Source organism: Phocoena sinus, chromosome 5, assembly GCF_008692025.1.
Source record: "Phocoena sinus isolate mPhoSin1 chromosome 5, mPhoSin1.pri, whole genome shotgun sequence".
NCBI lineage: Eukaryota > Metazoa > Chordata > Mammalia > Artiodactyla > Phocoenidae > Phocoena > Phocoena sinus.
In genome coordinates this window covers 66,512,867-66,534,005 of record NC_045767.1, presented here as the reverse complement: position 1 = coordinate 66,534,005, position 21,139 = coordinate 66,512,867, and the positions used below count along the sequence as shown (strand labels likewise).

General features: G+C 42.2%; 1 protein-coding gene across 31 annotated transcripts in view; it reads left to right on the top strand.

Annotated features, from left to right (window-relative positions):
- APBB2 (amyloid beta precursor protein binding family B member 2) overlaps positions 1-21,139 on the top strand; it is a 375,701-nt gene that overhangs the window by 84,285 nt on the left and 270,277 nt on the right. The window contains exon 4 of one of the 31 annotated variants that reach the window (XM_032631915.1): positions 17,756-17,806. The exons of 29 other annotated variants lie outside the window; for them this stretch is intronic. The gene's annotated coding sequence lies outside the window, so the exon portion shown is untranslated. Of the gene's footprint in view, positions 1-6,890; positions 6,968-17,755; positions 17,807-21,139 lie in introns of those variants that run through there. One more of the 31 variants, XM_032631908.1, reaches the window with a different exon arrangement.

Sequence of the window (21,139 nt, the reverse complement as noted above, 5' to 3'; positions counted from 1 at the left end):
AAATCTGATTGCACATCAGGAGAGCTGTTTGCTGAGAAAGGCCTGCCTGTTTGGAGTAGAAGTTAGGACTGATACACAGATAAAGTCAGGGTGCCTTTTAAATATCTTCTGACTTCTTGCTTTTCTCTTAATTAAAACCCCAGGCATGAGTCATAGGTCAAAGGAGATGACTCCCCTAAACTCTTCCAGTAACAGTAACTGCTTAACTCTTCCACCTCTGGAAACCATTGTATCTGTTTCTTTATGGTGTGATTTACCTCCTTTGGTCTCAGTCTGGATGCTGAAATTTAATCATAGGAAGAGGACAATTTTACTTTAGAATGTAGGCAGTTGACTGGAGAATAAACCCATTGCAACATCCCTTATGTATACATAGTTTGATCTCTAATCCGTGAGGTTTTGTTTTTAAATCAACAAGGCCATGGAATTTTTCTAGTTTCAAAAGAATTTTAGTGACTTTTTTTCCCCTAAAATGGTTTGATATATAGCTCACCAGTAACATTTATTTTTGCTTTATCTTCCTTTCTTTCTGCATAGCTTCTGTACTGATATCTGACCCTCTTATACTTAGTCATGGCAAGAATTATAGTATCAAGGTGTTTGAACCATAGTGTAGGAATTGTAATCTATTAGGAATGTTAATACAGAATACATATATGTGTGTATATTTGTGTATGTATGTAATTATTTATGTTTATAATGTAGAAATGTCTGAAACAAACCTGTCACAATATATCATGAGTGAGAAAAACTGATATTACCTTCAATAAATGCTCAGTGCCCAAAAGAACTTGATAATTAAAATATTCAAGGTAACCAGTGTCTAGTATGGGGATCACAAACTCACATGCCTACCAGGACCTGACAGAAAAGTAAACAAGTGAACTGGGGCGTAGAGGGGGGAAAAGGGCACAATTAGGGACTTCCCTGGTGGTCCGGTGGTTAAGACTCCACACTTCCATTGCAGGGGGCACAGGTTCAATCCCTGGTCAGGGAACTAAGATCCTGTATGCCGCGTGGTGTGGCCGAAAAGAAAAAAAGATGGGAGGGGCGTGATGACCACTCAGCTGTTGAGGAATGAGGGCCAGTGTTGCCTGATCTTCTAGTATTTCAAGAGAAGACATAAATTTGGATTTTTATGTGACTGCTCACAGTCTTCAAGTGTTGGCAGTACATTTAAAATCATTCAGGGCTTCCCTGGTGGCGCAGTGGTTAAGAATCTGTCTGCCAACGCAGGGGACACGGGTTCCAGCCCTGGTCCGGGAAGATCCCACATGCCGCGGAGCAGCCTAGCCCGTGCACCACAACTACTGAGCCTGCTCTCTAGAGCCCGCGAGCCACAACTACTGAGGCTGTGTGCCACAACTACTGAAGCCTGTGCGCCTAGAGCCCGTGCTCTGCAACAAGAGAAGCCACCGCAATGAGAAGCCCGAGCACCACAACGAAGAGTAGCCCCCACTCACCTCAAACTAGAGAAAGCCCGCGCACAGCAACGAAGACCCAACACAGCCATAAATAAATAAATAAATAAAAATAATTCAAACATTGTACTCTTGGATTTTTCCCTATGATGTTCTTTGTCAGCAAGTATTATGATTGCTGCCCATAGAGTAGGTGGCATGGGGCCTGAAAAATGTACGGCATGGCTCTTGCTTTCTAGCGGCACACAGTCTAGATGGGCCAGTGTGATGTGGGATGTTTAGTATGGGCAGTAAAGGCCGCAGGAACCCTGAGGAGGTAGAAACAAGCATGAGCCAGACAATCCTGAGAAGATGTCCTAGAGGAGGTGGAACCTGCAGTGAACTTTAAAGGGCAGCAAGGGCCTTAAGATCCAGGGCACTGGAGAGGAGCAGGGAGGGTGATGGAGGGCAGAGGTGGGGTGATGGGAAGGTGTTTGAGGTGTTGGGACAGGGCTGGGCACGTGAGGAGAAGGTGGAGCGCTTCAGAGCAGGTCTGTGCCCCGAAGGGAGCTCCACTGTGAGCAGGTGATGCTGTGATGGGGGGGCAGCATTCCGAGCACCAATCCCGCTGCAGCTTGTAGGATGAAGAGAGGGGAGAATTGAAGATGGTAAGAACAAATCCTAGACTTTCACAGCCATGTAGGAATAAGGAGCAGGGTCTTGGCTGGGGCTTCGTTATTATCAGTGAAAAGGAAGAAACGTAGATAAGTTTCGGAGGGTCCAGTCCATCAGAAAACTTTATTGACTCGGCCTTAAGAACACACCCATGTTGCCACCTTGACCCAGGCCACCATTCTGTCTTGCCTGAATTATTCCAAGGACCTGCTAGCTGCTTTCCTTGATTCTATCCTTGCCTCTCTTTAGTCTGTTCTCAGTAGAGTGATCCTGTTTAAACTCGTCATTCTACGACACCCCCCTGCTCAGAACTTGAAATGACTTCTCTGTCTTCATGGTAAAAGATGAGGTCCTTCCGGTTACCTGACAGGCACCATACTAGTCCCCTCCTTTCCTCTCTGACCTCATTGCCTCATATTCTCCCCCTGGCTAAGTCCACTCCAGCCACACTGGCCTTTGAACACACTGGGCACATTTCTGCCTCAGGGCCTTTACGTTTGCTGTTTCTTCTTCCTGTATACTCTTCCCCAGATATCCACCTGGTGAACTTCCTCTCTTATTTCCATCTTTACTCAGGTGTTACCTTCCCAGTGAAACCCACCTACCTACCCTGATGGTATTGAAAATTGCGAACCTTCCTGCCCCCTTCCCCAAATCCCTCTTCTCCTTCTTTATTTTTTTTCCTATAGAACTTATCCCTTTATAACACATTGCATACTTACATTTTAAGTTATCTTTCTACGCTCACTCTAAAATAAATTTGTACAATAGGAATTTGTGTAAATAGAAGTTCTAAAAGGCAGGGGTTTGGGGGGGCTTGTGTTCACTGGTATATCCCCATCATCTAGCATAATACCTGGTGGCAAGTGGGTGCTTGATAAATACTTGTTGCATGAACGAATAAGTGGCTTTCAAGAGGCACGTAATATCTACTGCATGTCTGTCACTGAGAATTAAAAAAAAAAAAAGATATAAGCCCTGCCCTCAGAGCACATGGTCTAGTGGGGAGGTGGCCAGGAATACAGAGTATATTGACTTAATATAGTGTGTCCAGAGTTCTATGCAAACACAAGTAATGGTACAGATACAAAGGTGAGTAGATCACTGTTTCTGCTTTATAGGTTTCATCTTCTAGAGAGGATGTGTAAATTGAGACGAAAAATGACCAGGATTGTGGCGATGGGAGTGGAGAGGTTGGAAGAGACTGGGGAGGGACCCCAGTGGTGGGATTAACAGGATGTGGTGAATGGCAAGGAGTACAGGGCTGATGGCTGAGGCTTGTAGGTGGTAATGTTATCTGTATTAGGAAAGGCAGATGGAGGAGGCAGGGTGGGAAATAGCCACTAGAGACCCAAGAGGGATGTGATAGAGAATGAAAAATATAACATAGCTGCTAAGTTTTGTCTTTGGGAAATTAGGAGGCTGGAAATACCCATGCCCCAGGCAGGGAATTTAGGAAGGTAAATGAGTTTGTAGGACAGTAGGGGAAATGATGTGTGTATCTTACCAGACTGTCAGTTCCAGATGGGCAGGGATTTTGTTTGTTTAGTGATGTATCTCTCTAGCACCTAGAATGCTGCCTGCCACATAGTACAATCTCAGTAAATGTTTATTGAATTGATGAATAACGTAGTCGAATTTGGAGGACGTGAGTGGTTATAAGGTCAGAAATTGTTAAGGCTTAAGTTGAGATTAAACACATTTAAATGATACTGGTTTTGCTATTTCTTTTAAAAAGAGCTTTGGTAATCATTTAGATGTAGGGCTTTAAAACGTTACAGTTTGCTGATGATATGCCTGGTCACACACCTGGTTTGAATAGAAGTCTTGATTTCAGTGTGTGTGTCTGTGTGTATGTGTGTGTGTGTGTGTTTTATGGAAGGATAGTTGTCTTACAGTATTACATTAGTTTCAGGTGTACAACACTAGTGTTATTTTTTTTTTTTTTTTTTTGCGGTATGCGGGCCTCTCACTGTTGTGGCCTCTCCCGTTGCGGAGCACAGGCTCCGGACGCGCAGGCTCAGCGGCCATGGCTCACGGGCCCAGCCATTCCCGGACCGGGGCACGAACCCGTGTCCCCTGCATCGGCAGGCGGACTCTCAACCGCTGCGCCACCAGGGAAGCCCACTAGTGTTATTTTTTTAAACCCATTTCACTATCAGGAGCGGGCAGTACAGATTAACACAGCAGTATGTCATCCTGCATGCAAAGACGCGAGTGTCTGCATGAAAAGGTACACACGAAATAAGTGAGAATGTGTTTTTTTACACTTGCCTCCCCTGACGATGAATGTCAGCTGAATGTCCTGATTTTTCCTTGTGTTGGATCTTGGTTGCAGTGCAAATTGCTTATGAAAAAACTGCGGCCTGGCAGCAGCTGGTGCTTAGAGTGTGTGCCCAACCCAAAGACTTTTCTTTATCGTTGGATTTGGTATGTAACAGAGTATTTTATAAAGGCAGTGAAAATTATATGTTGGTTTTTTTTGTTGTTATCAAAATGAGATTAGGATTGGGACATTGTTGAATGTAATATCCTTTCATTATAAAAGAAAGGTAGTTAATGTTCAAAATAGTGAGAATTGGGTTATCAGTTTATTGTCTAGCCTTTGGCACCAGTAGGACTAAACAAAAACAGAGTCTTGCCATGGCAGTGGTTCCAGCAGGGCAAAGGGCTGAATTATGTCCCCTCAAGATTCCTATGTTGAAGTCCCAACCCTCAGTACTTTGGAATGTGACTGTATATTTGGAGATAGGGTCTTTTGTTTGTTTGTTTGTTTGCGGTACGGGCCTCTCACTGTTGTGGCCTCTCCCGCTGCGGAGCACAGTCTCCGGATGCACAGGCTCAGCAGCCATGGCTCACGGGCCCAGCCGCTCCGCGGCATGTGGGATCTTCCCGGACCGGGGCACGAACCCGCGTCCCCTCCATCGGCAGGCGGACTCTCAACCACTGTGCCACCAGGGAAGCCCCTGGAGTTAGGGTCTTTAAAGAGGTGATTAAGTTAAAATGAGGTCATGGAGGTGGGCTTTAAACCATTATGACTGGTGTTCTTATAAGACAAAGAAATTTGGACACAGACACGTATAATGGGAAGACCACGCCAGGACATCTACCAGCAGAGGATAGAGGCCTCAGAACAAAACAGCTTTGCCAACACCTTGATGTTGACACCTTCATCCTGGACTTAGAGACCTCCGTTGTGTAAGCCATACAGTCTGTGGTAGTTTGTTAGGGCAGTCCTAGCAAACTAATACAAGCTGAAGCCAGGGTTGTTCAGGGAAGCTTCCTCCTTGTGACTTTCTCCATCACCTGGTTTCAGCATCACAGTCCCCCTGGGTGTCTGGAAGAGGGTGATTCCCTGGTGCCCTGGGTATTCCCCAAAAGAATGTGTCGATCTGAATGCTGACACATTGATTACCAGGCAACTATGGTGGCGATTCTTTGGGATATTCATTCACTTCCGATCATTTTTGTTTGAAGCTGCCTGCCTCGTCAGCATTTCCATTTCCCTCAGAAACTCAATTAAGAGTGTGAGATGGAGCAGAGGCGCTTATCTTACAGCTTTTCCATGACTTGATGTCTCAACTTTCATTGATGTGTATAGTCCAAGCTCTGCAGAACGGAGGAGATGCCTGCGGAGACAGGGCGGCTTTGTGGACGGCTGTCTTTGCTGGGAATTGGGCCATGTGTGTGAGACACCAGGGTTTCAAGCCAAGTCTGCTTTCTCAGGAGACCATCTCTGGCATCTTGAAATTTAAGTGAAGCTTAATTTAATCCCTGGTTTTCACAGTAAATCTGTAGGCTTAAATCTCACAGTAAATCTGTGTTACTTACAGTAGGAGTTGGAAAACCATTGACTTCCTTTAGCCTGTTTATTTGAATTTGATTTACTGGGAAAATCAAGAAACAGAGCACCAGAGGTGTTTCAAAAACTTAAAAAATTTTCACTCCACATTCCAGTAGATCTACTTTCACAGTGGGCTGGGCAAGTGGAGTCTATAATTAATTAGGTTAAAATAAATTTTGGTTTTGTTCCATGTCTCCTATGCTTAGAGAACATGAGAACTTTTCTCTTGAATTCTTTCTTGATTGGGTTCCTGGGACACTCAACATCAGGATATTGAGAGCATCCGAAGCCTATAGTGAAGTGTTCCCGTTCTCTACTGTGTGTCCAGTGTCAAATAGACATGTTTGATGTTTTTTTTGGTTTTTTGGGCTGCGCCTTGAGGTATGTGGGAATCTTAGTTCCCTGACCAGGGATCGAACCCGTGCCCCCTGCATTGGAAGCATGAAGTCTTAACTACTGGACCACCAGGGAAGTCCAAGTTTGATGTTAGTATACCTGTTTTGGTCGCTTTTCTGAGTGATATCATGAAGAGTGCTTCTTCAAAGTCCTTATTTTCATATATTGCTATTACATAAGAGAGATGAGCTATCATTATAATTGAGAGCAATTTAAACTTTTCTGCTTTAAGTTATGAAATAACTTGTTTTGGCTGTGCCATCTCCCAGCCTGGCCTTTTCAGCAGATTTTTGTGGCTCATGGGGACAGATGACCCTGAGTGCTAGCAGCACCTGCAATCAGAATAGTTCTCATTCCAGGGCCCACACAACAGGGTGCGTTTGAAAGCACTTGGAAGCAAAGTATAAGCAACACACTGTACACTTCATCATAAAACGCTGTGCTGGAATCTGCCTTGCCTCCAGCCTGGGAAGCCACTCTCCCCTCTATCCTAAGATTTTGTTACAGTTCCCCTCTCTATAAAGGAAGAAAGAGTAAATGGAAATTTCTTCACTAGGATGGAAAATGAAAATACTCAGATGAGGGAAAAGGTGATAACAGAGCTTGGATTTGAAGATGACCAAAATCTGGGTGGAAAGACAGTCCTGGAAGAGTGAGTTAGTAATTTTTATTCATCTAAATAAATTGTTTATCCAGCTTATTATTCTTTAACAAAAGCAATTGTTCCATGCTTAATTAATTGTAGACTATGTATCCAACAGATTGTATGGACCAGGATGTATTTTATCTATAGGAAAAGAAAAAACAAAAAACACCCTTAGAAAGGATTTAAATCAGGGGTCAGAGACTTACAGCTAAGAGGCCAGATCTGGCCTACGGCCTGTTTTTATATGGCTCACGAGCCTAGAATGGTTTTCACATTTAAAATGACTGAAAGAAATTAAAAGAAGAATAATATTTTGTGACACGTGAAAGTTATACATATTTCAGTGTTCATCAGTAAAGTTATATTGGAATACAGCTGTGCTTATTCACTGATGTATTGTGTCTGGCTGTTATCATGCAGCAGCAGAGCTCAGTAGTTGTGACTGAGGTTCTGTGGCCTGCAAAGTGTAAGTTAGTTATTCTCTGGTGCTTTACAGAAAATCTTTGCCACTCTGGTTTGAATAATTGTTTAAATTTGTTCATATTTATTATTATTATTATTTCCTGTGTACTCTGCTGGTTTTGATGTGCAGTGTGGAAAATCCTCATGTAGGATGGCAGGTTATTCCATAAACTCATCTTTTAGTTTACAGAATCCCTTCTATAGCATCTCTAAAGATGGCTACTGAATATCTTCTTGGTCACTGGAAATTTAGCTGCAGTCATTAGGAAAGCAGACCAGCAGTCCTTTTTATTTTTCCCTAACCAAATCATTTATTCGACAAAGATTTAGTGAGTGCTGACTGTACACCACCCACTGTTCTGGGCAGTGGGGGTGAGTGATGATCTAACAGACAAGGTCCCTGCTCTCTGGGACCATGCGTTCTCGTGGGAGGAGATGGGCCGTAGACAAATAAATATATAATGTATTGGGGTAATAAGCACAATGAAGAAAAATCAAGGGGTGAGAGAGAGCTAGAGCAAGAGAGGGCTGCTTAAGAGGTGGTGATGGGCAAAGGCCTCCTAGAGTAGTTGCAGTTGAGCAGGACTTAGTGATATGGAGACCTGGGAGGTGGCATTCTAGGTGCAGGAAACTGCAAGGGCAAAGGCCCTCAGGTGGGAGTGAACTTGGCATGTTTGAGAAACAGCCAAGATGCCCTTGAGGTTAGGGCAGAGGGAACAAAGGGAAGAGTATTGCCGAGTAAAGCCAAAAAATATGGGGGTGGAGTGAGGGATAGGTTGCGAAGGGTACAGGACAGAATAAGGACCTGAAATATTCATTTCTCAGAGATGACGGGGTTTTGAGCACAGCTGACTTGATCTGACTTACATTTTAAAAAGGATCACTGAAGCAAGTGGGACTACATTAAACTAAAAAGCTTCTGCACAGCAAAGGAAACCATCAACAAAATGAAAAGGCAACCTACTCAATGGGAGAAAATACTCACAAATCATATACTGGATAAGGGGTTCATATCCAAAAAATGTATAAAGAACTCATACAATTCTACAGCAGGAAAACCAAATAATCCAATTAAAACATGAGCAGAGAAACTGAATAGACATTTTCCCAAAGAAGACGTACAAATGGCCAACAGGTACTGAAAAGGTGCTCCCTGTCACTAATCATCAGGGGAATGCAAATCAAAATCACAATGAGATAATCACCTCACATCTGTAAGAATGGCTTTTATCAAAAAGAAAAGCACAACAGGTGTTAGTGAGGTTGTGGAGAAAAGGAAACCCTCGTGCATTGTTGGTTGGAATGTAAATTGGTGCAACCACTGTGGAAAACAGTATGGAGGTTCTTCAAAAAATTGAACATAGAACTGCCATAGGATCCAGCAATCCCACTTCTAGGTAAAAATCCCAAGGAGATGGAAACAGGATCTTGAAGAGATATTTACCTTCCCATGTTCATTGCAGTATTATTCGCAGTAGCCGAGATATGGAAGCAACTTAAATGTCTGTCAACAGATGAATGGATAAAGAAGATGAGAAGATGTTATATATATACATGTAAACATACACACATATACATACACGCAATGGAATATTATTCAGCCTTGAGAAAGAAGGAAATCCTGCTATCTGTGACAACATGGATGGACCTTGAGGGCATTATGCTAAGTAAAATAAGTCAGACAAAGAAAGACAAATACTCTATGGTATCACATAAGTGTGGAATCAAAAAGAAAGCATTGGACTCATAGAAACAGTAGAAGAGAGGAGAGGCTTGTAAAAGGGTATAAACTTTCAGCTATAAGGTGAATAAAGTCTAAGGATTTAATGTAAAGCATGGTGACTGTCGTTGATAACACTATATTGTGTAATTGTAAGAGAATGGAACTTAAATGGTCTCACCAAAAAAAAAAGAAAAATACGTGAGGTGATGGATGTGTTAATTAGTTAGGTGAGAGGAAACCTTTCACAATGTCTATCAGATCACCACAATGTATACTTTAGATATCTTACCATTTAGTATGTCAATTATACCTCACTAAGGCTGAAAAAATATCATTTAAGCTATAAGTATATTTCCTCTACTGTGTAGTTTATTGCAGATGATGGCATTTTGTGGATTAAACAACGACAAAAAAACAAAAACCATGTCAGTACACTAGTCAAAACAGTTAGCTTTTTTTTTTTAACATCTTTATTAGAGTATAATTGCTTTACAATGGTGTGTCAGTTTCTGCTTTATAACAAAGTGAAAAACAGCTAGCTTTAAAAGGTGCTGAAGGGGAATTCCCTGGCGGTCCAGTGATTAGGACTCCGTGCGTCCACTGCAGGGGGCATGGGTTCAATCCCTGGTTGGGGAACTAAGATCCCACATGCCGTGTGGCACAGCCAAATAAATAAATAAATAAGAAAAGGTCCTGAAATATTGTCGAGTGACTTTTCTTTGACATAATTGATGTAAGGCTGCCATAAAGGTGGGATCAAAACAGTAGTGATTAGGGCAGTATCTTGTTAGGTGAGTATTCAAAGGTTTTAGGTATATGATCAGCCCAGGTCTCATCAGGAAACAGGTGGCACATTCATACTGAGAACTTGGACAGGGTGTAGGGGAACTGCCTGAGATCTGCATCGCCCTGGGGCTTGTGGCAGCCAAGCTCCTCCCACTTGGGGGCCTGAGGGGTGAGGGGGGAGACAGAGAGCTGTGTGTAGTGGGCCACTGGACAGGACTTGTGACCTGAGAGCCTGCAGGGAGGGAGCTGTTTTCCTCCTTCCTTCTGCTCTCCTGTGGTTGTCCTCCTGTGGAACCTCCACATTGGTCAAACCCAACCAGGAGCCAGAGGGTAAGGGAGCATGATTTTTGTTTGTTTGTTTTTATTTTTATGGAAGTATAGTTGATTTACAATATTGTGTTAGTTTCAGGTATACAGCAAAGGGATTCAGATATATATATATATATTTTTCAGATTATTTTCCATTATAGGTTATTACAAGATATTGAATATTGTTCCCTGTGTTATACAGAAAATTGTTGCTTATCTATCTCATATATAGTTGTATGTGTCTGTTAATCCCGTATTCCTCATTCCCCACCCCACTCCTGTCCCTGTTCCCCTTTGGTAACCATAAGTTTCTTTTCTATGTCTGTGAGTCTGTATTATTTTTGCTTTTTTTTCTACATCTTTATTGGAGTATAATTGCTTTACAATGGTGTGTTAGTTCCTGCTTTATAACAAAGTGAATCAGTTATACATATACATATGTTCCCATATCTCTTCCCTATTGCGTCTCCCTCCCTCCCACCCTCCCTATCCCACCCCTCTAGGTGGTCACAAAGCACCGAGCTGATCTCCCTGTACTATGCCGCTGCTTCCCACTAGCTATCTATTTTACATTTGGTAGTGTATATATGTCAATGCCACTCTCTCACTTTGTCACAGCTTACCCTTCCCCCTCCCCATATCCTCAAGTCCATTCTCTAGTAGGTCTGTGTCTTTATTCCTGTCTTACCCCTAGGTTCTTCATGACATTTTTTTTCTTAAATTCCATATATATGTGTTAGCATACGGTATTTCTCTTTCTCTTTCTGACTTACTTCACTCTGTATGACAGACTCTAGATCCATCCACCTCATTACAAATAGCTCAATTTCGTTTCTTTTTATGGCTGAGTAATATTCCATTGTATATATGTGCCACATCTTCTTTATCCATTCATCCGGTGATGGACACTTAGGTTGTTTTCATCTCCTGGCTATTGTAAATAGAGCTGCAATGAACATTTTGGTACATGACTCTTTTTGAATTATGGTTTTCTCAGGGTATATGCCCAGTAGTGGGATTGCTGGGTCATATGGTAGTTCTATTTGTAGTTTTTTAAGGAACCTCCATACTGTTTTCCATAGTGGTTGCACCAATTTACATTCCCACCAACAGTGCAAGAGGGTTCCCTTTTTTCCACACCCTTTCCAGCATTTATTGTTTGTAGACTTTTTGATGGTGGCCATTCTGACCAGTGTGAGGTGATACCTCATTGTAGTTTGGATTTTCATTTCTCTAATAATTAGAGATGTTGAGCATCTTTTCATGTGCCTGTTAGCCATCTGTCTGTCTTTTTTGGAGAAATGTCTGTTTAGGTCTTCTGCTCATTTTTTGATTGGGTTGTCTGGTTTTTTGTTTTCTTTTTTTTGATACTGAATTGTATGAGCTGTTTAAATATTTTGGAAATTAACCCCTTGTTGGTTGCATCATTTGCACATATTGTCTCCCATTCTGTCGGTTGTGTTTTTGTTTTGTTGATGGTTTCCTTTGCTGTGCAAAAGTTTATGTGTTTGATTAGGTCCCATTTATTTATTTTTGCTTTTATTTCTTTTGCCTTGGGAGACTCACCTAAGAAAATATTGCTGTGATTTATGTCTGAGAATGTTTTGCCTATGTTCCCTTCTAGGAGTTTTGTGGTGTCACGTCTTATGTTTAGGTCCTTAAACCATTTTGAGTTTATTTTTGTATATGGTGTGAAGGAGTGTTCTATTTTCATTGATTTACTTGAGGCTGTCCAGATTTCCCAGGATTACTTGCTGAAGACATCGTCTTTTCTTCATTGTATATTCTGGCTTCTTTGTTGACGATTAACTGACTGTAAGTTTATGGGTTTATTTCTGGGCTCTCTATTCTGTTTCATTGATCTATACGTCTGTTTTTGTGCCAGTACCATGCTGTTTTGGTTACTGTAGCTTTGTAGTATTGTCTGAAGTCTGAGAGGTTATGCCTCCAGCTTTGTACTTTTTCCTCAGGATTGCTTTGAGGGAGCATGTTGTCAAGTGGGTCAGCTTCCTGGAGCAAAGAACAGAGAGGAAAAGTGGAGGGGTGAGTGGAATCTTAGGCGACACCTATGACACTTTTTAGGAGTTCCAACACTCTGTTGCTTGCCCTCCCCCACCCTAACCCCACCCATAGATACACCACAGCTGAGCGTGTGCGTGTGCACGTGTGTGTGTGTGTGTGTGCGTGCGCGCACACACACACACACACTCCGTAAGTTCCCTCTGGTATCCTGTGATCACTTTTCTCATGAGTGCAGGGAAGCAGTCTTATAATATATGCCATTGGACACACAAGGAAGGGTTTGGAGAGCCCCACAATCCCATCTTTCATTCCTGAAAAATTCAAAGCACATGTGTGTTATTGATGGTACAATAGAACATTTTATTATTTTTATAAAAAGTCTTTTGTATAGTTGGATACAGAAGAAAAAATTCAGTGAGACAGAATTTAATACCTTGGTGAACTATATTCAGTTTTGGTTATTATTCTGGTTAAAAACAAACAAAGCAAGCATTGATTTTTAGCCTCTTTGGTCCAAATGGTTTTAGTTTTCCACTGTTGGGCATGTTAAAACTTTGAAGACACAGAAGTACGATTCAGTAAACTGCTTCTTTCAGCAACTTCTGTGATATCCTGGGGCACTGGAAGCCTTCGGTTTCCTTTCAAGGCAGGAGCAGTTAACTCTGAATCACTCACTGTCTGTGCGAAGTCAGGACCTTTATATTTGGTACCAGAGGGCACAGAAGAATTTTTTTTTAATGATTTGATATTTTAAAAATATTTGACTTTTCATTTGACTGAAAGAATCCAAGGTTCTAATAACAGAACGGTCAACTTGGCCATTAGAAAGAGGTCTATAGAAAGAGGAATTTGCACAAGCCGATTTTAGGCGTTATTTTGTGGAGGGTGGTCCCTGTAGGACGAACTCAAACTGTATCGCTGGTAAAACTCATTTGCCTCTGCCCTTTTTCTGGACTCTGGATGAAAACCAAGATCTGTGGCACGTTCCCTGAATGTTCTTGGCCCCCGAGTTGGAGGTCTCACTGAGGACTCATGGGGAAAACAAAACTCTCTCTTTTCTATTTATGGTTATCAGCCATGTTGTAAAACTTAAATATAATTTGTTTTGCTTTAAGGTCAATGAAAAAAAGTCATCTTGAACTTTGCATTAGTTGTCAATCACCAGAACAGGGTATGTTTTTGTTTCATGGCTTTTGCCCGTGGGTAAGCTTTGCAGCTCAGGATCGTTCATGCGGTTGTGGACCATTGGGCTTGGGGAGCACCCACTGTGTGAGGCCGTGTGTTAACATGTGGCGGCTGAAGCATGAGTGAAGCGGGGCCCTAGTCCTGAGTTAGTTTATATGATTCTTCTCAGGAGTTAGTTTATATGATTCTTCTCAGGAGGCGGATACACGGCCTGTAGAGAAAGAGCGCCTCCAGGGATGAGGCGAGCACTGTGGACAGTTTCCAGGAGAGGGGCTGGCTTTCTGACCAGAGAGAGCAAAAGCACTGTTGGCTTTGAACCAGGACTTGGAGGATCCCCCGCGGAACAAAGTCACGCAGTGGTGTATTTGAGTGAGTTCTGACTTCAATTGTAAGCCTCAGTTTTCCTCATCTATAAAATGGTGATGATATCTTTACCACCCATATCACAGTACTTTTATGAGACTAACTTCCAAAATGCACCACAACCAGTGAAATACTCTCAATGCTGTTACTTATTACTATGGTTCATATTGTCAAATGGTGTCTGTTAAATAGTTACATAGCTGTGAGGAGCTGTAGTTTTCCAGGAGTTAGATCTAAAAAAAGAGTTACTGTTACTCATGGTGGTTTATTAGGCTAGCTTCACAGAGGAAGGTTTTTATATGTGGAAATGTAGCTGATCTCACAAATGTGGTGGAGAGAGCCATTTACTAAAGTGGAGAGGAATCCTTGAACAGTATCTGAAAGGCCGAGTTCCCTTTTTTTAGGGAAGAATCAGGCATAGGATGGTTCAGTATATTAATGTGTAGGTACCTAAAGTTCTGGGTTTGAGATGGCTGTGGAGTGTGGGACTTGAAATTCTGTGATTCTTTAAGGAAAAAAACAAAAACAAAAAAATCAAAACCAAAAGATACGCCATGCTTAAAAAAGGAATTGAACATCCTAAGAGTCTTTCTGAGAACTTAAGAACTTGAGTTGATTTAGGGAAGTAGGAGATGTGGTACATCCCTTCCTGTGTATTAAAACATCGTGAATTAAGCTGGAGGAACTGGAGCCTGAAGCATGTTAGTGTTGTATGAGGGGAAGGACATACATGTATGAGACTAGGTTTAAAAAACATGTGCCACACATTCAGCTGGAGATCCTCATTTGAATTCATTCCCCAGATAGGCCCTAGTCAGGTGTTTCATTGTCGCCCCTTTTGCTAGAATGACTGAACCACTCTTCTTTAGGATTGATTTTATAGGGAGTTTATGAGCCAATCAAGAAAACTGACCTCATTGTCACGTTATTTTTTCCTTTTTTAAAATAGACTTTACTTTTTTTGAACCGTTTTAGATTTATAGGAAGATTGAGAAGATAGTACAGAGTTCTCATTGACCCTCTCACCCTGTTTGCCCTATTATTGACATCTTACATTCATATGGTACATTTGTTACAATTAATGAACCAGTACATAGATTTTTATTAACTAAAGTCCATAGTTTGTTCAGATTTCCTTAGTTTTTGCCTAGGTCAAAAACTGTCCTTTTCACTCATATCTTTATCTCATCACATAGGGCAGTAGTTTCCTGATAATAGTGGCTTTTCAACAGTTATTGGTTGAGTGAGTAAAGAAAGAAGATGCAGGGCTTCCCTGGTGGCGCAGTGGTTGAGAGTCTGCCTGCTGATGCAGGGGACACAGGTTCGTGCCCCGGTCCGGGAAGATCCCACATGCCGTGGAGCGGCTGGGCCTGTGAGCCATGGCCTCTGAGCCTGCGTGTCCGGAGCCTGTGGTCCGCAACGGGAGAGGCCACGGCAGTGAGGCCTGCGTACAGCAAAAAAAAAAAAAAAAAAAAGAAAGAAGATGCAGTACCTGCCCTTAAATTGTTACAATGTAGTAGGAAAGGATCAGGCTGCCATGCAAATGACATACACACTAGTGCTTAAAGAGTTTAGAAGCAGATGGGCTATATTTGAATGAAGCCTGGCACTGCCACTTACTGACCCTGTAACTGGGTAGGTCACCCAGCCCCTCAAAGCCTGTTTCCTCACCTGTGAAAAGAGGTAATGACAGCTCCTACCTCAGTGGGGTAGGAAAGAAATGAGTGAAGTAAAGAATGCATGTGACAGCATGTGAACAGGGCCTCACACGTGGGAAGCTCTCAGTAAATGTCAGCTTCAGTGTTTACCTTGCAGGGTAGAATGTGATAGGTGTGCTGAGAGGTACAAGGTGTAATGGGGAGTCTGAAAAGGGGAGATGCATAAAGTGGGGTGGAGGTTGGGAAAGTTTTCCGAGAGGGGGTAGCCTTTGAGATTGACCTGAAAGAATAAATCAGCTTTCACCAGAGGCCCAGTTACTGGAGGGAGAAAAATGCCAGGTTGAGACAATATAACACACAAAGTTACAGAGGTGGAAGGCGTGAGAGAATGTGTTCTGGAGGAAAGAAAATAATCTACTATAGATGGACTGTGGTCTAATATGGCAAGAGAATAGGACAAGGGAGATAAAACTATGGGGTCATAAATGTTTTGGATATAAATTTAAACTTTTAATTCTAAAAATTTTCAAATATAGAAAAAAGTAGAAGGAATATACTACAATGAAAACCCATAGAACCCCTATCAGTAACTATTAGCATTTTTCTTATTTACTTCATCTGTGTAAATTTACATATATTATTATTATTTTTTTTTAATTTATTTTTGCTGTGTTGGGTCTTCGTTTCTGTGAGAGGGCTTTCTCCAGTTGTGGCAAGCAGGGGCCACTCTGCGTCGCGGTGCGCGGGCCTCCCACCATCGCGGCCTCTCCTGTTGCAGAGCACAGGCTCCAGATGCGCAGGCTCAGCAGTTGTGGCTCACGGACCCAGCTGCTCCGCGTGTCCCCTGCATTAGCAGGCAGACCCTCAACCACTGCACCACCAGGGAAGCCCTACATATATTATTTTTTGCTGAGCCATTTCAAAATAAATTTTAGATATCATGGCATTTTACCCCTAAGTACTTTAGCATTCATCTCCAAGAAATGAAGAAGCTGCCTTATGTAAATGCAGTACTATTATGATGGCTAACAAGATTAATTGTAGTCCTCAAATATCATTTATTATCAGTCCATAGTCAAATTTCCCAAAGACTTAATCCCCTAAGTCTTTAGCATTGAAAAAAAAGTTAAACCAGAATCCAAGCTAAAGACCGTGTACTGCATTTTATTTGATTGTCGTGCCTCTTACGTCTCCTCAAATCTAAAATTCCTACTAAGATATTAAGACTCTGAGGCTTTGGAGCACCGAGAAGATTATGGTGCTTTCCCCTCCCTCACCCCATCTACCATCCATCTAATTCAAAATAAAAACAATATTGAATTTCAATAAAAGAAATGTAAGCAAGTCCAAGTAGATTCAGATTTTTTCTCCCATCAAGATGATGACTTTGATGCTATCGAAATCTCAAGTGATCACATTTTTAAATACCTCAGCATATGCTTATTTGCCTTGAATGGTCCAACTCTAGACTCACAGAACTCAGTAGCAAAAAAGTGACTCACTGTTTTCAGTTGAGCTGAATGTCTAGCATGTCTGAACTTCACAGATAGGAAACCACATCCTTAATAGACACACAGAAGTGATTTTTAGTCCCATTGTACATATAAGCCTTCCAGACACTAAGTTCCAATCCTTTCGGGTAACTTCACAGTGAGTTTCACAATATTCCTTTAAGGCAAAAGGTCACTTAGGCCTGTGGGTTGGAAAACAGAGGATGCAGAACCTTGTTGGTCCTACTTTAACCGGGAACACTCTGGTTACAAAGTGCCTCCTTTGTTTTTGGCCCTTCCTGAGTCACAGGTACCTATGGCTGGGCAAGAGTCCGGAATAGCTGCGGGTATGGGAGTGGGCATGATGTGCCCACCTGCCTGGGCTACAACTTCTGCAACTCATAGGATAAACCTGGCATCCTTTGGAACAACACGGAAGAGAAGGAGGTATTTGGGGAGTGCTTTCCTGCAAACGCACACTCTCTAATCGCCTTTTCCTGATGGTCTTTCCTTGTTACGTTTGGAAGGGAGGCTCCTCTGAGGACTATTTCTTTGCACCTCGCTTGCAGGTGCACGGTGAGTGCTGCTTTAATTTATTGCACTTTGCCTTGTCGGGGAACCCAGCCCACCCCACCTCTGCTGGGAGAAACGCATTTCCACCTTCCAACTTCATGAGGTTCTGTTGACCCACTTGGAAGAGGTTCATTGTAGCACCTGCTTGTTTTTTCTTCTGTCCTTAATTTGGTTTGCCTTTTATTGTCTTCCAACTGAATGGATTCTTTCTCTTTCTTCTAAGGGAAAGGAACCTGAGAAAAGCAATGCTTGTGGTGGTGACTGCTTGCTAAGGGTAATTACTGTTTTATGTTAATCTACATGTTAAAATGAGCAGACAAGGAATTGCTAAATTCACCATCTTGTTATTTCCCAAGTCTGGTCCTCTTAAGTATATTTGTTGCTTAAATAAAGATGTAACCATGCAAAGTAGAAATGTCCAAATGTACAGTTTTTTATGCATGTGTATATATAGCATTTAAAATTTTTATTTCCATCAGCAAGAGTCATTATAGAATACTTGGAAATTACAGGAAAGCAGAAAGAAGAAACCCAGAGATAACTAGCATTAACACTCTGAATTTATGTCTGGTCATTTAGTCTACATGTTATTTCTCTTTAAATGGGCAGTTTCACTATTGCAGTCTAGGACTTCTTGCTCCTGGGAAGTGTGGTCCATAGATCAGCAGCATCAACGTGTCTTGGGAGCTTGTTAGAAATGCAGAATCTGGGTTAGCCTCTTGTTTGCATCCCCCCACACCCCAGAAAAAGAAATGCAGAATCTTGGGCTCTACCACAGACATACTGAATCGTAATTTGTATTGAATGATACTACGTATCCATTAAAATTTGGAAGCACTTCTCCAGAACACAGTATAACCAGGACAGCAGGTGAAGTGGGTAGGACCCAAAGGCCAAGACTGTTTTTCTCCGTTTTCCCTGTGTCACTCTTTCCTAAAATAATTTCCTCAGTATGTGATAAAGACAAAAATGAGGTCAATTTTCTAGCAAGACATAGTAGCCTTGATAAGGAACCCAGCTGTCTCATGCATAAACATTTCATTTAGCAAACATACATTAGGTGCCTGCTGTGTTCCAGGGCACACACGCAGCAGTCACGAAGCCTGCCGTTAAAGCTTGCGTGTACTGCAGGAGAAACATATAGAGGGCAAGGGGAGGGGGTGGGTGGTGCTACAGGGATTGGGCTTGGAAGTCAGAAAGAAAAATGGTTTCTGGGCTGAGTCTTGAAATATAATTCAGTGAACATGAGTTATGAGTATTGCTAGGCTCTGGAGAGAGCACAAGGCTGGATAAAATAGATCCCTTCCTTCAAGGAGTCTGTGCTTGATTTAAGGACAGGGGACAGTGTTTAAAATGATAAATAAAATCTGAAGCACCTTGGTGTTAGGGTAGAACCAGAAGATCAGGGTCTGAATATCAACTTTACAGCTCTGTGACCTCGGACGAGTTATTTCACCTGTCTGAGTATCCATTTCTTCCCTAGATAGAAGCAAAATAATGTAAACTACTTCACAGAATTTCAGTGATTTTTTTTTTTTTTTGGCTGTGTTGGGTCTTCGTTGCTGTGTGCGGGCTTTCTCTAGTTGCGGCGAGCGGGGCGGTGAGCGGGGGCTACTCTTCATTGTGGTGCACGGGCTTCTCATTGCAGTGGCTTCTCTTGTTGCGGAGCATGGGCTCTAGGCACGCGGGCTTCAGTAGTTGTGGCTCGTGGGCTCAGTAGTTGTGGCTCGCAGGCTCTAGAGCACAGGCCCAGTAGTTGGGGCGCACGGGCTTAGTTGCTCCGCAGCATGTGGAATCTTCTCAGACCAGGGCTCGAAACCGTGTCCCCTGCATCGGCAGGCGGATTCTTAACCACTGCGCCACCAGGGAAGGCCCTCAGTGATTTTTAAATGAGGTAACATAGTAAAGTTCTTGCCTACAGTGAGTACAGAATCAGTACCTTGTGGCAAAGATATTTAAAAAGTGTCAAGTGAGTGCCATAGATAGAAGTATTGAGGAGAAACAGAGAAAAGAGAGGCTGTTTCTACCTGGACTGTGAGAGACCTTGTGGCCAGTATGGCCCTGAGGATGTGAATGAGGAAGAGTGGGCCAATGGGAACCAAAGTGAAAGATGAAGCTGCACTTTTGAGACTGGATAGACTGAGAAGACAGGTAATAGAAACAAGGGATCAAGTTTGGTGGAGGAGAATTCTGTTTCCAACACATTCAGTTTGAGGCAGCTGCTGAAAGCTGCGCTTCTGGGATGCAAGTTTGCCCACATGGAATGTTCGTTATTCAGACACATGCCCCTCTGTTCTAGGCTTAGCCAGGGCTGGGCATGAAATGAAGTGCTCAGCTTCACTGGTCCTGGTGTTTGGTCAGAATACCTCTTGCAGAGGGACTCTTTCTTGCTCTTTGGAAAGGTACACATCTATCCAGGGTTTCTCACCAGGATGGAAAACAATGCACACTTTTTTTAAACCTCGAAACTTACCTCTTCTTCCAAAGAAGAGGTATGGAAGAGAACTGAAATTATCTGTGCCTAATTTTTATCCATTGTTATCCTCTTCCTTGGGTTTCTTTTTCTCTGTAAATCTTCTTCCTCCCAACTATGACCATTAATTGCTACAGAAGAAAAATGCATTGGAAAAAGTTTTCTGAAAAATGGACTAAATGCTCTAACACCAGTGATCTCTATTTCTATTTGTGTTGGTTTCAACCGTAGGCTCCTTTATGATCTCTCTTCATATGGAATAGACACAGCCTACAAGTAACCGTAGTTACTGGCTTTTAGAGGTTACAATCAGCCTGCCAAATAAAATGCTAACATTTTGCCAAATTTGTTTTATCTCTGTCTCTCTCTGTTTTTGTCTCTCTGTCTCTGTATACATACACTTTAAAACAGTTTTGCTGAACCGGTTGAGTTAGTTATAGAGGTCATGACCCTTTACCTGAAATATTAATACTTTAATATGTATCTCCCAAACACAAGAATATTCTCCCACATAGTCCATAATACGGATTCAGATTTCCCCAGTTATTCCAGTAATGTCTTTTTATAACCCCTCTCCTCATCCAAGATTCATCAACAGCCATTCACTGCATTTTGCTTCTTTTGCTTTAATGCAGAACAGTCACCCTGTTTTTGTTTATTTTTGTCATTCATGGCACTGATATCTTGGAAAATGCCAAGATAATTGTCTTGGAGAAAGTACCACAAGTACTGGATTTGTTTGATTGTTACTTTATGATGAGATACAGATTAAGCCTTTTGACATACATACTCCCTGTGGAGACATGACATTCGGTTATCCTATAGTTGATTGTGGCAACCAACACTTGGGTAAGGTGGTCTGCCAGAGCTCTCCATTATAAAGATACCTCTTCCCCTCGGTAAGTGATAAGTAATCTGTGGGGTGATATTCTGAGGCTGTGTGAGTATCCTGTTCCATAGCAACCCTTTCCCTAATGGTTTTAGCATCCATCAATGACCCTTGACTGAATCAATCATTGCCTTGGTGGTTGCAAAGTGGGATTTTCTATTTCTGCTCTTCCTTTGGTGTTTATTAGCTGGCTTTCTTTGTAAAAAAGAGCTTTCCACTATCCCCCTTTCCATGAATATCTGTGG